At 41.8% G+C, this 13,309-nt stretch overlaps 1 long non-coding RNA gene across 1 annotated transcript in view; it reads left to right on the forward strand.

Annotated features, from left to right (window-relative positions):
• The first annotated feature begins 11,583 nt into the window (after nucleotides 1–11,583).
• LOC127578957 (uncharacterized) overlaps nucleotides 11,584–13,309 on the forward strand; it is a 72,728-nt gene continuing 71,002 nt past the window's right edge. The window contains exon 1 of the long non-coding RNA XR_007957604.1: nucleotides 11,584–11,628. This is a non-coding gene — a long non-coding RNA (uncharacterized LOC127578957). The remainder of the gene's footprint in view (nucleotides 11,629–13,309) is intronic.

Consider the following 13,309-nt stretch of genomic DNA (forward strand, 5'->3'; position numbering starts at 1 on the left):
TGCAATATAGTTCTGCCTTTTGTTTCATTCAGCAGTATCAGTCACAGAGTCATGGAGTGATTCAGCATAGAAACAGGCTCTTCAGCCCCCCGAACCTGTGTCGACCATCAAGATCCCATTTACTCTAATTCTACACTAATCCCATTTTATTCTCTTCATATTCCCATCAACTCCCTCAGATTCGACCGCTTACAAGGGGTAATTTACAGTAGCTAATTAACCGACTGACCCGCATGCCTTTGGGATGTGGGAGGTAAGTGGAGCACCCAGAGGGAAGCCACGTGGTCACAGGGAGAACGTGCACACTCCACGCAGACAAATTCAGACGGCACGATTGACCTCAGTCTCTGGAGCTGTGAGGCCCCAGCTCTGCTAACTGTGTCACCAAAAGCAAAATTATTATCTGCTCTAAAAAATCAAATTCTGTTGAGTGCTCCCTATATTTGGGCCAGTGTGTAGTTAGAAGGATTTGATGGATTTCACTTGTAATCCACTTTCTTCTACTGCATAGCTTTACTTAACAAAAGCTTTTCACGTCATTTGAGAATAAATTGCATGGGAACCAGAACAATTCTATATTTCTCCAATCTACATCTGGTTATCTGGAGAGGTGGCAAGGCAGTTACATTTTTTGTAGAATTTAACTCACAGGTGTCAGTCCATACCAGTGTCTATGCTTCATAAGAAGTACTGTATATTCATTAGACACTATCAACACAGTCATCTATACTTTTCTGTCTCTGTACTTGTGTAGCTTCCACCAACTGATCTGTTGACTGTCTAAACCCAGCTCGTGTTTCCTAGTAGTGGGTGAAGAATCCAATGCTTGGTGAATTCTGCTTCACAATGATAAGAAGAGCTGACTTTGATGGATCAAAAGACTATGAATGTTTGCCCATCACAATCCCTGTGGTAATTTTCCTAATACCTTCTGTTTATATCCTAACAGTTTTGAAGGATCCTGAGGCTCTGCATTCATAGTCTGTATTTAGACTGTGAAGCAAGATCAAGCAAGCTTTTGTCCTTCTGTTCCGCAAGAGATTTTTGACATCCCTGATCTCACCCTAGAACACCTGTGACAGTGTCCGATCCCAGTCAAACACTCTAGCCACCATTGTCTTTGGATCAGGTCATACCCAGCTTTCCAGATGCCTCCAACCAGAAGCAAGAATCCCTCAGGGCTTCCCTCCCTGCCTTAATGGTAAGTGTAAAAATGATCAGAGCAATCAGCCCAACTAGTCTACGTGGTAGTGCCTTCCACCTTCTAACCACACTGTGAGCTTTCCTCTGAACTCCTCATTGGATTTATTGGCAAATATCTTATACCTGTGCCCTCTAGTTTTTCCATAGATGGAACAACCTTTTAAAAAATAGATATCCTAAGACACTCAATCACTTTCCAGTGATATCATTGCTCTGATTATTGATGATGCCCCTCCCACATCACTGCTCATTGGTTGCAAAACAATTAAAGAATGGAAAGGAAGTAACAAGGACACATACTGTTGGCAATTATTGCTGCTCAAAGTCTGCTTCTGCTGCTATGAAGAAGGTTGCAGTGAAAGGCAAATGTTTATCATGGGCAAGCAGCAAGATCTGTGGAAGTGCCATTTGGGGCCTTGTTGTGTGACTCCGGGCAGGCAATTCCATTGTGGCACTTGCTGGGCCACAGAAGCAAATAATCATCTTCTGAATCACATCTTGAGATGGTGCAAGGAAACCCTAGAATCTGGAAGAAAGAAAACACATTGCAAAATCATACCTAAAATAAGCATACATACACAAGCACTGCAGGAAGTGTGAAGAAAATGCCTTAAAAAATGTGGGTAAACAGACAAGGTCTAACTTTTGAATGCAGGAACTGGAACCAGCCCCAATGTAAACCACATTTGATACTGATTTTAAACCATATTAATTAAAAAAAGATTGATTTGGAATGGCTTTGTCAGAACCTTGTGGTTTGTAACCCATGGATCCTGTTGTGTGCTGTTCGTGTGGGTCAAAGTGAAAGTGGAACCTGGTTAGAGGTGCAGAGGCTCCGTATCCATGATGTAACTGAACAATGTTTTCCTCATTCTGTAGAGACACAGAGAAAGGTGCATTAAGAAAATGACTCTACTCTTTTTCAGTTAGATTTAAAATGGGACAAGTTACTCTCAGTTGCGAGGGAACACGCCCTTATACATAACCAATGTTTCTTGTAATTAGTTATGCATTGTGATTTTATTTAAATTTGATCATGATATTATCTAGTACATTATTGGACATTAGTTTACAAAAATTAACTATTAGAATAATAAAACGTATATAGACTCTCATTTGCCCTGTTAGTTGGTATCAGCTCCGGTAGCAATGGATTTGAGGCTGGGAAGGAGAGCAAAGGTTTTAATTGTCCCCTACAGCCCTAAGCTAGTTATAGTGAAGAACATCAGACAGAATTTACACTCCTAGTTATCAACAAGCGAACACAGACATGGCCTTGGTGCCTATGGTCAAATAGACTACTAATACTCAGAATCCAGGCTCACAGATGATGGATGGTTGTTCAGACAAGATACTGAAGAGAGGCAGGTGCAAGCAGAAGGAATGAAATTAAGAAATGGTATTAATGTGCCATATTTCATGACCTCAGGGATGATTCAACTGATACTTTGAAGCATAGCTGTTGATTTTATGACCTCAACCAGATTGGTCTTGAATTGTAACACCATATTTGTTTCTTATATACTTAGGTTACATTAGTGTAGGTTATATTGGGCCAGCTCGTCTTGGATCTGGTCCACTGCCTCAAGTCACCACCTGCAATGTTCCAATTCACACTCCCCACCGCCCAACCCTCAGCTGCATTGATCTATTGCAGGTGGAGAAAAATTTTGATATTCCGGCATGCTTGGGATATTGGTGGTGCTGGACGCTCAGATTTTTCCAGACTATTGGATGTTCCTTTTTATTAATACACTAACACACTTTAATTCAATTTGTAGATGTTACATTCTATTATAACTTCCCAGTGAACCCTGTAAGTTTGAAGGGACCGTGGAAAATGGGACTCTTTGGGAAACAGATTGAGTGAGTTGAATGGGACCCGCAGGAATGGTGTTGTGCTTCTTGCCCCCCTCCCTGTCGTAAAGGAAAGTGCAAACAGATCCTTTCTTTAGTGCTCTACTCCTAGACTCAGTAGTGAATCCAGTGGTGGAGTGGATCACCAGATACTTTGACAATTAACCACCTGCTTGTCTCAGACTTCTGCATCTAACCACACATGCACAGAAACCCAAGAAGAGATAAAATGCAGCCTGCCCATGGGATGGTTTTCTACTGAACTGCTGGCCACAGATAAGTTCGATCCAGGCCATATTTTTGCTCAATTCATGACTATCCTTGAGTTCTGGAACAAAGAGGTACAAAATGTTGTTACAGCAACTACTCCTATGTGATACTGTTTGCTAAGAGCCTGGTGTGTTGCAAGCTGATTAAGGCCGCAAACATCAGCATTCTGATGAATCACATTGAAATGACCACTGCTGATTTAGCAGATGCAGCAATGTCCTCATTTGTCATGTGTTTGTTTTCCATTAGTCTTGATCACCACATGGCTACATTTCTTTAATGCTAAAAGATTAATGGATTGTGGAGCAGATGACGTAGAGCTAATGTGAAACTCTTAGTATTTTGGTCTGGTGTGGTCCCTTTTAATTGGTAAAAATGACTGTACACATCAGTCACTCTTTAGTAGTATGACTAATTTTATTCAAATTGTGTATTTTAAAACTCTCATTGGTACTCGTAATATATTTAAATAATTTATTCCATTCAGAAGCTTAGCAATGTTTCTCAAAGTTAAAGTTAATGCAATTTTACCAAGTAACTGTATCTGTCAACATACTATTAGCACATTGATCTATATCCATCACCAACTGTTTTGAACTTTTTATTTTAAATGCACAAACTAAGTATAAGTATGTACATTTGCAGTACAAAATTTACATTGCTGTACAAACTTTCTCTTGTGGTTCACGCAGAGCAGTTTCAATGGAATTTTTCTCATGAGCTGTTCCATGAAGTTCACCCACTTGAAAACTCCACCCTCAATGTAGTGATAGTTCCGTTTTGAGTGAGAATTCATGTATGCTTTCTTTCCAACTGTGCTCTATGTAAAGGGGCATAGGATTACTGAAAAGTGATAGTAGATTTACCTACACTGCAGAACCATTCAAGAAGCTGTCACACTCTTACTTATTATGCCATGGAAACTGTTCTTTTTATACAGTGGTTGAGTTCTAAATGCGCTATATCCAAAGCTTGAGCTATGGAAACAGGGACACAAGTGCAACCTTTTGATGCAGTCTGTAATTATCCTTGCTGGTTACAGAAACAATAGGAGCTGTGAACTGTCTTTCCGAGAATACCTTGCTACCTCCTTGTTTCTGATTTACAGGATCAGTTTCTCTGAGCTTCAAGTATATGGTCTGGGAATGATTGCTCGAAGCATCGTAACCATTGGAATGGGAACTCCGAATAATATCCCGCTCTCACTATATGTTGGACTTTCAAATGACCCACAGCTGCGATGAAAAAAATTAATTCAGAGTAGACCAAGGATTGGTTTTATTTACGTTCCACACCACCCAGCTCATTAATTCACCACAAAGTCAACAATGAAATTTTTATAAAATAATTGCTCCAGATAATTGGTGAAATCATTTTTGAGATTCCATGAAATGCTTCTCCTCCTCTCAATCAGCTCCCATTCATCTCACGTGTTCTGTACTGATCAATTTTAATTCAATTTAATTTTACTTAAATTTAATTCAACTTTATCTGTCAGGCCTGTGTTGGCCTTCTGCGAGGGCTGGCTAATCAGTTCCACTTTCTTGCCTGTTCGAAGTAGCCCTGAAATTTTTTCCCTATTCTTATATTTATCCAATTCCATCTTGAAAGCTGTTATTGAATCTGCTTGCTGCAACCTCTCAATCTGCAAAATCCCTTCACTACTTTGACCATTCATACTTAACTACCCCTTAAATTTTCCTCCTCTGTTCAATTTTCTATTTGAACTTTCTGTGCTTTCTTTCAAAAGGATGTGCTGAGAAACTGTAACCCTATAAAAGGTGACCTGAATTTAAATGTGGCCCCAGTATGTCATAAAGTACGTTCAAAACTTGTTTAGAAGGGGAATGGCATTTTGGCCTTTATTGCAAAGGAGTTGGTGTTTAGAAATAAGTTTTGTTACAATTGTACAGGGTGTTGGTGAGGCTACACTTGGAGTACTCTGCATAGCTTTGGCCCTCTTACCCGAGAAAAAATACAGTAGCATTAGAGGCAGTTCAAAGGAGATTCATCAGGCTAACTCCTGGGATGAGAGGGTTGTCCTACTGAGAGAGGCTGAGTAGTTTGGGCCTGCGTTCTTTGTAGTTTCTAAAAATGAGGAGTGATCTTATTGAAATATATAAGATACTAAGGGGGCATGATAGAGTAGATGCCATGATGTTTTCACTTGTGGAAGTGTCTTGAAGGAGGGGACATAATTTCAAGATAAGAAGCTGCTCATTTAAAGCCAAAGTATGTTGAAGTTTCTTCTCACTGAGGATAGTAAGTCTCTAGAATTCCCTACCCCTGAGAGTTGTGGAGGCTGGATCATCAGAAGTACTGAAAGTGGAGGTAGATAAGTTTTTGAAAGATTGAGGGATTGAGGGCTGTTGAAATCTGGCACAGAGGATGGTTTGAGGGTAGATCACCCATGATCATATTGAATGGTGGGACAGACTTGAGGGGCCAAGTGGCCTAATCCTGCTCCCATTTTCTTGTGTCAATGAAAGACTCTTGAAATGTTGCCTCTGTTTCAGTGTAGCAAGCATATCTGCTAATTTGCACAAAGCTGCCTGAGCAGATGCAATGTGAAAGCAATCATTGAAATTTTTACTGGTGACAGTTGGTTGAGGGATAAATATTGGACAAGACACTTGCAGGAAGTCCCTACTACTCTTCAGAATAAAATTGTGGGATCTGTTACATGTACCTGAAGGTGCAAATGGGGCCTGGGTTTAATACCTCACCTGAAAGAAGGTAACTTTGGCAGTGCAGAACATCCCCGGTATTCTACTGAGTGACCACTCTGGATTATGTGCTTATCCCTCTGGAGTGATGCTTGAACCTACTTGGTTGCTATTCATGAATGTGCAAACAGCACAATATATTAACATTTACAGATCATGGTAGGTTTATTAGTTTGCACAACGCAGAAGGATCTATCAAGCTTAATCTAAAAAAATGGGGAATTTTGGCCTAACCTCTCTCCCCAGCTCTTGGGCTGTAACCTTGCAGAATATGACATTTCTTGTGCTCATTCAAGTGCATTGCAATTGTGATGTGGGGTTCTGATTCTAATGTGCTTTCAGGTGCTAAGCTGCAGACCTCTACCTTAGCTCCCCTCCATCTGCCGTGAATTACCTCAGATTTATACTCCCTAGTTAGATACCTCTTTACTAAAGGGGAAAGTCCTCCCTATCCACTCTATTTAGGCATGATTTTATAGAACAATTTTATAGAACACAGAAGACAACTTGAGCATTATTATTCTTTTTCAATTAACTAAAATTATCCAGTTTTGGCAATGTTCTTGGACATTTAGTACCGTCATATCCTTCTGGATGCAGTTTCTCACTGTGGCCTAACTAGTGTTTATGTGCATTCCTACCACATGGTTTCTATTCTTCTGTGCCTCACCCAATTAAGGAAAGTATCCCATAGATTTTTATCTCTTCACCACTTTAACCATCTGCTCTGTTAATGGTATTGACCTGCAACGACTCTTGCAATTTTCACCAGAGCAGTTTATGCCATAGTTTTCACCAGAGCAGTTTATGGGAGGAAGGGTTTAGATAGTCTTAAGCGAGGTTTAAAGGTCGGCACAACATGGTGGGCCAAAGGGCCTGTATTGTGGTGTATTGTTCTATGTTCTATTAGCGATATGAACAAAGCAATGATCCAGAGACAGGCATGTCATGCTGTTTAGCAATATGAATGGTGAAGCACAGTGTGAGGCATAGCTTCCAGCTGACAAAGATTTAGTTGAGGGATGCTTGGTGAGAGTCTAATACGTTAGTAGCCAAGGTTCTTTTATCACATGCTTCTCATTGTTTTGCCCGGTTGACTTGTTGCAAACGATTTCCAACAGTGACTGCCATGCACATTAAGTGACCAGAAAAGACATTTGCTTCTTTCCAGCGTCCTTTTGTTTTAGAGTGGCAAAACAAATAATAAGTGCTAACATACAATTGGAAGTAGCATCAGTAACTGCTTCAGTTAGAAAAGCTAAAAATCAGTATGACGTCTCTTGCTATTATAGATGTGCTAGGATTCAAACCCACAGCTACAGCCATTTTAGACTTTCCTTTGCATTTAAGGAAACTCTCAAACATCTCCCAGAGGCTCGGGTCTGTGCAGAAGTTGACCGTTTTACAGACGCACAATTGAAAGCATCCTATCCAGATGCTTCACAGCTTGGTTTTTGTCATTTTAAAAAATTTTTTTTTACAGTGTGGTAACAGGCCCTTCCAGCCCAACGAGTCCGCGCCGCCCATTTTAAACCCAAATTAACCTACCCGTACGTCTTTGGAATGCGGGAGGAAACCGGAGCACTCGGAGGAAACCCACGCAGACACGGGAGAATGTACAAACTCCTTACAGACAGCGACGGGAATCGAACCCCGATCGCTGGCGCTGTAATAGTCTGCTGTGCCCGAGACTGCAAGAAACTGCAGGGAGTTGTGAATGCAGCCCCGTCCATCATGCAAATCAGCCTCCCCTCCACTGAATCTGTCTGCACGTTTCGCTGCCTCGGAAAAGCAGCCAGCACTGTCAAGGCCCCCCTACCCCGGTCATTCTCTCTTCTCCCCTGTCCCATTGGACAGAAGATACAAACACATGTACCACCAGGCTCAAGGACAACTTCTATCCCACTGTTCTCGCACTCTTGAACATATCTTTCATGCGCTAAAAGATGAACTCTTAATCTCCCAATCTACCTCGTCATGGCCCGTGCACTTTATTTGTCTACCTGCACTGCACTTTCTCTGTAACTACAACATTACATTCAGCATTCTGTTTTTCTTTTTACTACCTTGATGTACTTATGTATGGAATGATCTGACAGAATGGCACACAAACAAAAGCTTTTCACTGTACCTTGGTACATGACAATAATAAACCAATACCAGACAGACCCAATCAGTTCCCCTCCACCGCCACCCTCCTCTGTCTGGTTGAACCGGTACTCACCCTCAACGATTTCTCTTTTGGCTCCTCCCACTTTCTCCAGACCAAAGCTGTAGCTATGGGCACTCGCATGGGCCCCAGCTATGGCTGCCTTTTCGTTGGCTATGTGGGGCAACCATGTTCTAAACGTAGACCGGTAACGCTCCCCAACTCTTTCTTCGCTACATTGGCGACTGCATTGGGGCTGCTTCCTGCACCCGTGCTGAGCTCGTCAATTTAATCAACTTTTCCTCCAACTTCCACCCTACCCTCATGGTCCATCTCCGACACCTCTCTCCCCGTTCTTGATCTCTCTGTCTCCATCTCTGGAGACAAATTATCCACAGACATCTTCTACAAACCCACTGACTCCCACAGTTATCTCCACTACACCTCTTCCCACCCTATCACTTGAAAGATGCTATTCCCTTCTCTCAGTTCCTCTGCCTCCGCCACATCTGTTCTCATGATGAGGCTTTCCACTCCAGGACATCCGATATGTCCTCTTTTTTCAAAAAACAGGGTTTCCCCTCCACTGCTATCGATGCAGCCCTCACCTGAATCCTTGTCTTCACCTCCCACCCCACAAGCCTCCACCTCCAACATATCATTCTAAGATAAGACAAGACAAGATATCTAAATTAGTCACATGTACATCGAAACACACAGTGAAATGCATCTTCTGCGTAGAGTGTTCCGGGGGCAGCTGCAAGTGACACCACGCTTCCGGCACCAATGTAGCATGCCCACAACTTCCTAAGCCATACGTCTTTGGAATGTGGGAGGAAACCAGAGCACCCGGGGGAAACCCACGCAGACGCAGGGAGAACGTACAAACTCCTTACAGGCAGTGGCCAGAATTGAACCGGAGTCGCTGGACTGTAATAGCGTTGCGCTAACCACCACACCACCGTGCGCCATCTCAAACAGGATCCAACCGCATCATCTGTTAATCCATCGGGGTCATTTATTGCATCAGGTGCTCCTGGTGCAGTCTCCTCTGCATCGGTGAGATCCAATGGAGATTGGTGGACCTCTTCGTTGAGTACCTTTGCTCCATCCGCCATAACAGCCAGGATCTTCCAGTGGCCAGCCATTTTAATTCCACTTCCCATTCCCACACCAACATGTCTGTCCACAGCCTCCTCAACTGCCAAGTTGAGGTCAGACACAGACTAGAGGAACAACACCTCATATTCTGCCCTGGTGGTCTCCAACCTGACGGCATGAACATCAAGTTATTCCACTTCCATTAACCACTCCCCTCTGTCCCCTCTTTGTTTTCCCTTATCCCACTGGCCCCAATACCCCTTCTCTTTCCCCTCCCCCACCCTCTCGACCTGCCCTTCACCCACACATTCCTCCCCCCACTTCCCCTCCTCACTTCCTCCCCTTTATTCCATGGTCCACTGTCCTCTCCTATCACATCTTGTTCAGCCCTCAATCACTTCCACCTATCACCTCTCAGCTTCTTACATCATTCCCACTCCCTCCTCCCCCACCTGCCTACCTTCCTCCTCTCACCTGGATTCACCAATCACCCGCCAGCTCTTGCTCCACCCCCTCCCCCCACCCTTTTATTCTGGCTATCTCCCCTCTCTCTTTCCAGTCCTGAAGAAGAGTCTTAACCCAAAACATCGACTGTCCATTTCCCTCCATGGCTGCTGCCTGACCCACAGAGTTCCTCCAGCATTTTGTGTGTTGCTCCAGATTTCCAGCATCTGCAGTCTCTCTTGTGTCACCAATACCATTACCCTTCATGATAGGATGGCCTTGCCAAAAGAGGGTACGAGTTTAACCTCTGTTATATCTGTTCAATATGCTATGTGCTTTGACCTCTCCTTCTGAAATTCAAATTGCAGAAGTGGGATTCATTGACCCTGTGTTGCGTGCTTAGTGCCTTTACAGAGGATGAATTTCCATCACAGAGACCTGCATCGTGATGCTGGTACCACAGTGTCTCACAAAGCGTTGGACAAAAAAGGGACTTCAATACATTGTTTTTTTTAGGCAGCACTTTTCCTGACTTCAGGACATCCCAGCGTGCTCTACTGCCAACAAAGCACATTTGAAGCACGGTCATTGTTGTAAAGTCAGAAATACAGCAGCCAATTCATGCACAGCATGGTTCCACAAATAACTCAACGTGGTAATAACAGGATATTCATTGACTAGAACAGCAAGGAAGATTCTCTTGTTTTTCATCAGGATGTCAATAAACTGGTCTTGTTTGACAGCAGTCTGAGCTTCCAATGCAGCACTCAGACGTTTGGTGGCAGCTGCGGGTTTGCAACAGAAGCTGCAGCGGCGGTCTTCAGATGGTGCGTTGTGAGTGGGTTCATTAGTGTATGAATGGGGTTGGCTGCCATTTCACCACTGGAGAGGATGAGCTCCAAACTCTGCACTAAGTCCCTGCCAAATTAGTGCCAGACTTTTCTATAGTCCTTGATGTTGGACTTTATTATATATCTTATGGTTGCAAGATCAGATTCACATCCTTGTTGGTTTTTTGTCACCTTTACTAGCTGCAAGCAGTGCTGGCTTTCTTTGACTGACACTAGCCAGTTATGATACTGGACTCTTGTTGAAGTGTAGAACAAATGAACTGCACAGTTCGTGCAGACTACTGTCAATGATTGTTGTAATACAGGGGCAGTGTGGAGTCGCTGCTATTTGAATTGTAGTCATTGGGCAATGGTTAAAGCCACATTTTGATCCTCACCTTTGCACTCAGGATATGTACAAATTATCTCCTGCAGGTATTAATCCATAATGGTTTTTCTCACTGTCATTTCTGCATCATGCCTGGCATGGGGGAAGAATATTTGTCACTTCCTCAAAAGATGTTTCAACTTCATGTTTGATATCCTCGTGATCTTAGCCTTAAGAAAAATATAACAGTTACTTTTCCATGTTTCACAGAGAATTTATATTATCTCATGAACTTAGATGTAAGGAAGGGAGCAGTGAGTCCAGCAAAATTCTGTTCAAATTGCTTAACTTCAAAAGCTGTTGATGTAGAATTAACTATTTGTTGAATAGATTGTGAGTTGTTCTCCTATATGTACTGTAATTTATTCAGAGGGAGAGGGATTGGGAACAGTCTTTTTTATTGAGCCATCTCTTATGTATGTGTCAGAACTCACTGTAGACTAATTATTCTAAGTGGATCACGTCCAAAGAAGAATAGAGCCAGTAATGAAAGGCAGCAGACTATAAGGGCTTCCATTGAAATGAGGCAAAGTCACACACTAAGGATTTAAGCAGTTATTTGCAACTGAATGACATGCCTTAAGTAGAAGTGAGAGACAACTGTTATTAAAGATCTGAGCTTTGCTTCAAATATAGATGGAAAGTTATAAGCACAAAGAGGTAAGCATTTCAATGTGTTAATTCTGTAAATGTGACATTCACTGTTAGTATTTTATACAATGCCATTTAGCTGCTGTACTGCTTGAATGAATTTAGCAACAATTATTCCGACGAAATAATATATTTTAACATGTCCAAAGGTGCTTCAGAGAAAAAGTGTTCAGGCAAAAATATCATAATGAGTCAAAGAAAGAAACTTTAGGATGGGTGATTAAGCACTGAGAAAAGTGATTATTTACAAGGTTTAGGGAGAGACTTCCAGAGTGTGGGACAAAAAGTGTTAGATGCATAAACCTCTGTCTTATTTATCTCTAACAATTTGAATTATTATCAAAATACCCATGTGAATTTGCAGTAGTACTTCCATTAGCTTCCATGGTGCATCCAACTGGCAACAGGCCAACACAAAATCATATAACAGTCACTGTTTCAAGATGGCATGGAATTTTGAACTTTGAAGACAATGTTCATTTCTCTGTCTTTTTGGCAATGATTATTGTTTCTGTTCTTCCAGCTATTCAAAGTATTCTGCAAAAATATTCCTGCTTCACATGGATAAATGTGCAATCATTCTGAGTGCTTCTGTGGACTTTTTTCATGACGGAATAACTCATACAGCAAGCAGTACAGGTTCTATGAAAATTACTTGTATGCCATTGCTATTCTTTCTTCTTCCTGATGGCTGTTTTGAATGACAATTGTAAGTGTAGCTGGAGATTAGTTAACCCATCTCAAAGAAAGAGAGCTTGATTTAGTAATTATCTTGTTAGATTTATGTAGATAACACTGTGCATGGCTTGATCAGGGTTTCCACACCACATCCCTCAGCACTCTTTACATGCTTCTTAATATTTTGATTATATTCATTTAAGAGCCTTCTACTTTTTCCGTGGCTGGTCAAACCAGGTTAGTTAGAAATTAAATATTTATTCCAGACTTTGGTTCCACTTCGTCCAGGTCACAATTATGATCATCAGTAAAACTCTGATAATCTGCTTTCTGATTGTTTGGAAGTCTCGATGATTTGGCTTCTGGCATATCAATTGCTGATTCCTATTGTCCCTTCAATGTACTAGGCCTCAGTTCCTGCACTCCCTTTAAACTCAGCAGCGCCCCATCTCCCGAGCTCCACTTAATCTCACTGGGACCCCATTTCCCGTGCTACTGGGTTTGCTGGTTTATTATACTATTGTGTTACATCTAAAACAAGTGATTTTAAAAAGTGTTGGAGAATTAATTGGAATAACATGTAATAGTCTGGAAAATCAAGTAATCTGGCACCACCAAAGTCCTGAGCATGGTGGATTAACAGTGTTACTGTGTAAAAAAAAGTTACTATGTTAACCAACCAAGGACTAAAGTAAATAAATTACATTTTAAAATTCATGTTCTCACTTTGAATGGAATGCAGTGGGGTAATTTTAATATGTCTCTCTCACTATCCCATGCCCTCCCCCAATAAAAAGGTTGGTTTGGGTTGTGTGGGAAAAGGAAATGCTAAAAATTTCAAATCTAAATACAAGTGAACTTGAACCTGCCCACAGTTTTAATGAAGGCTGGATAGAAGGCTTTGAAGAAGATTGACACCTCCATTTTAATGGGGCTTCTATTTTTCACATTTGACTCATAATTTAACCCCTTCAGCAGAGCAACACCCTCAGGAGGGAAAAAGAGTTGGGAA

The sequence above is a fragment of the Pristis pectinata genome, chromosome 16 (genome assembly GCF_009764475.1).
Source record: "Pristis pectinata isolate sPriPec2 chromosome 16, sPriPec2.1.pri, whole genome shotgun sequence".
NCBI lineage: Eukaryota > Metazoa > Chordata > Chondrichthyes > Rhinopristiformes > Pristidae > Pristis > Pristis pectinata.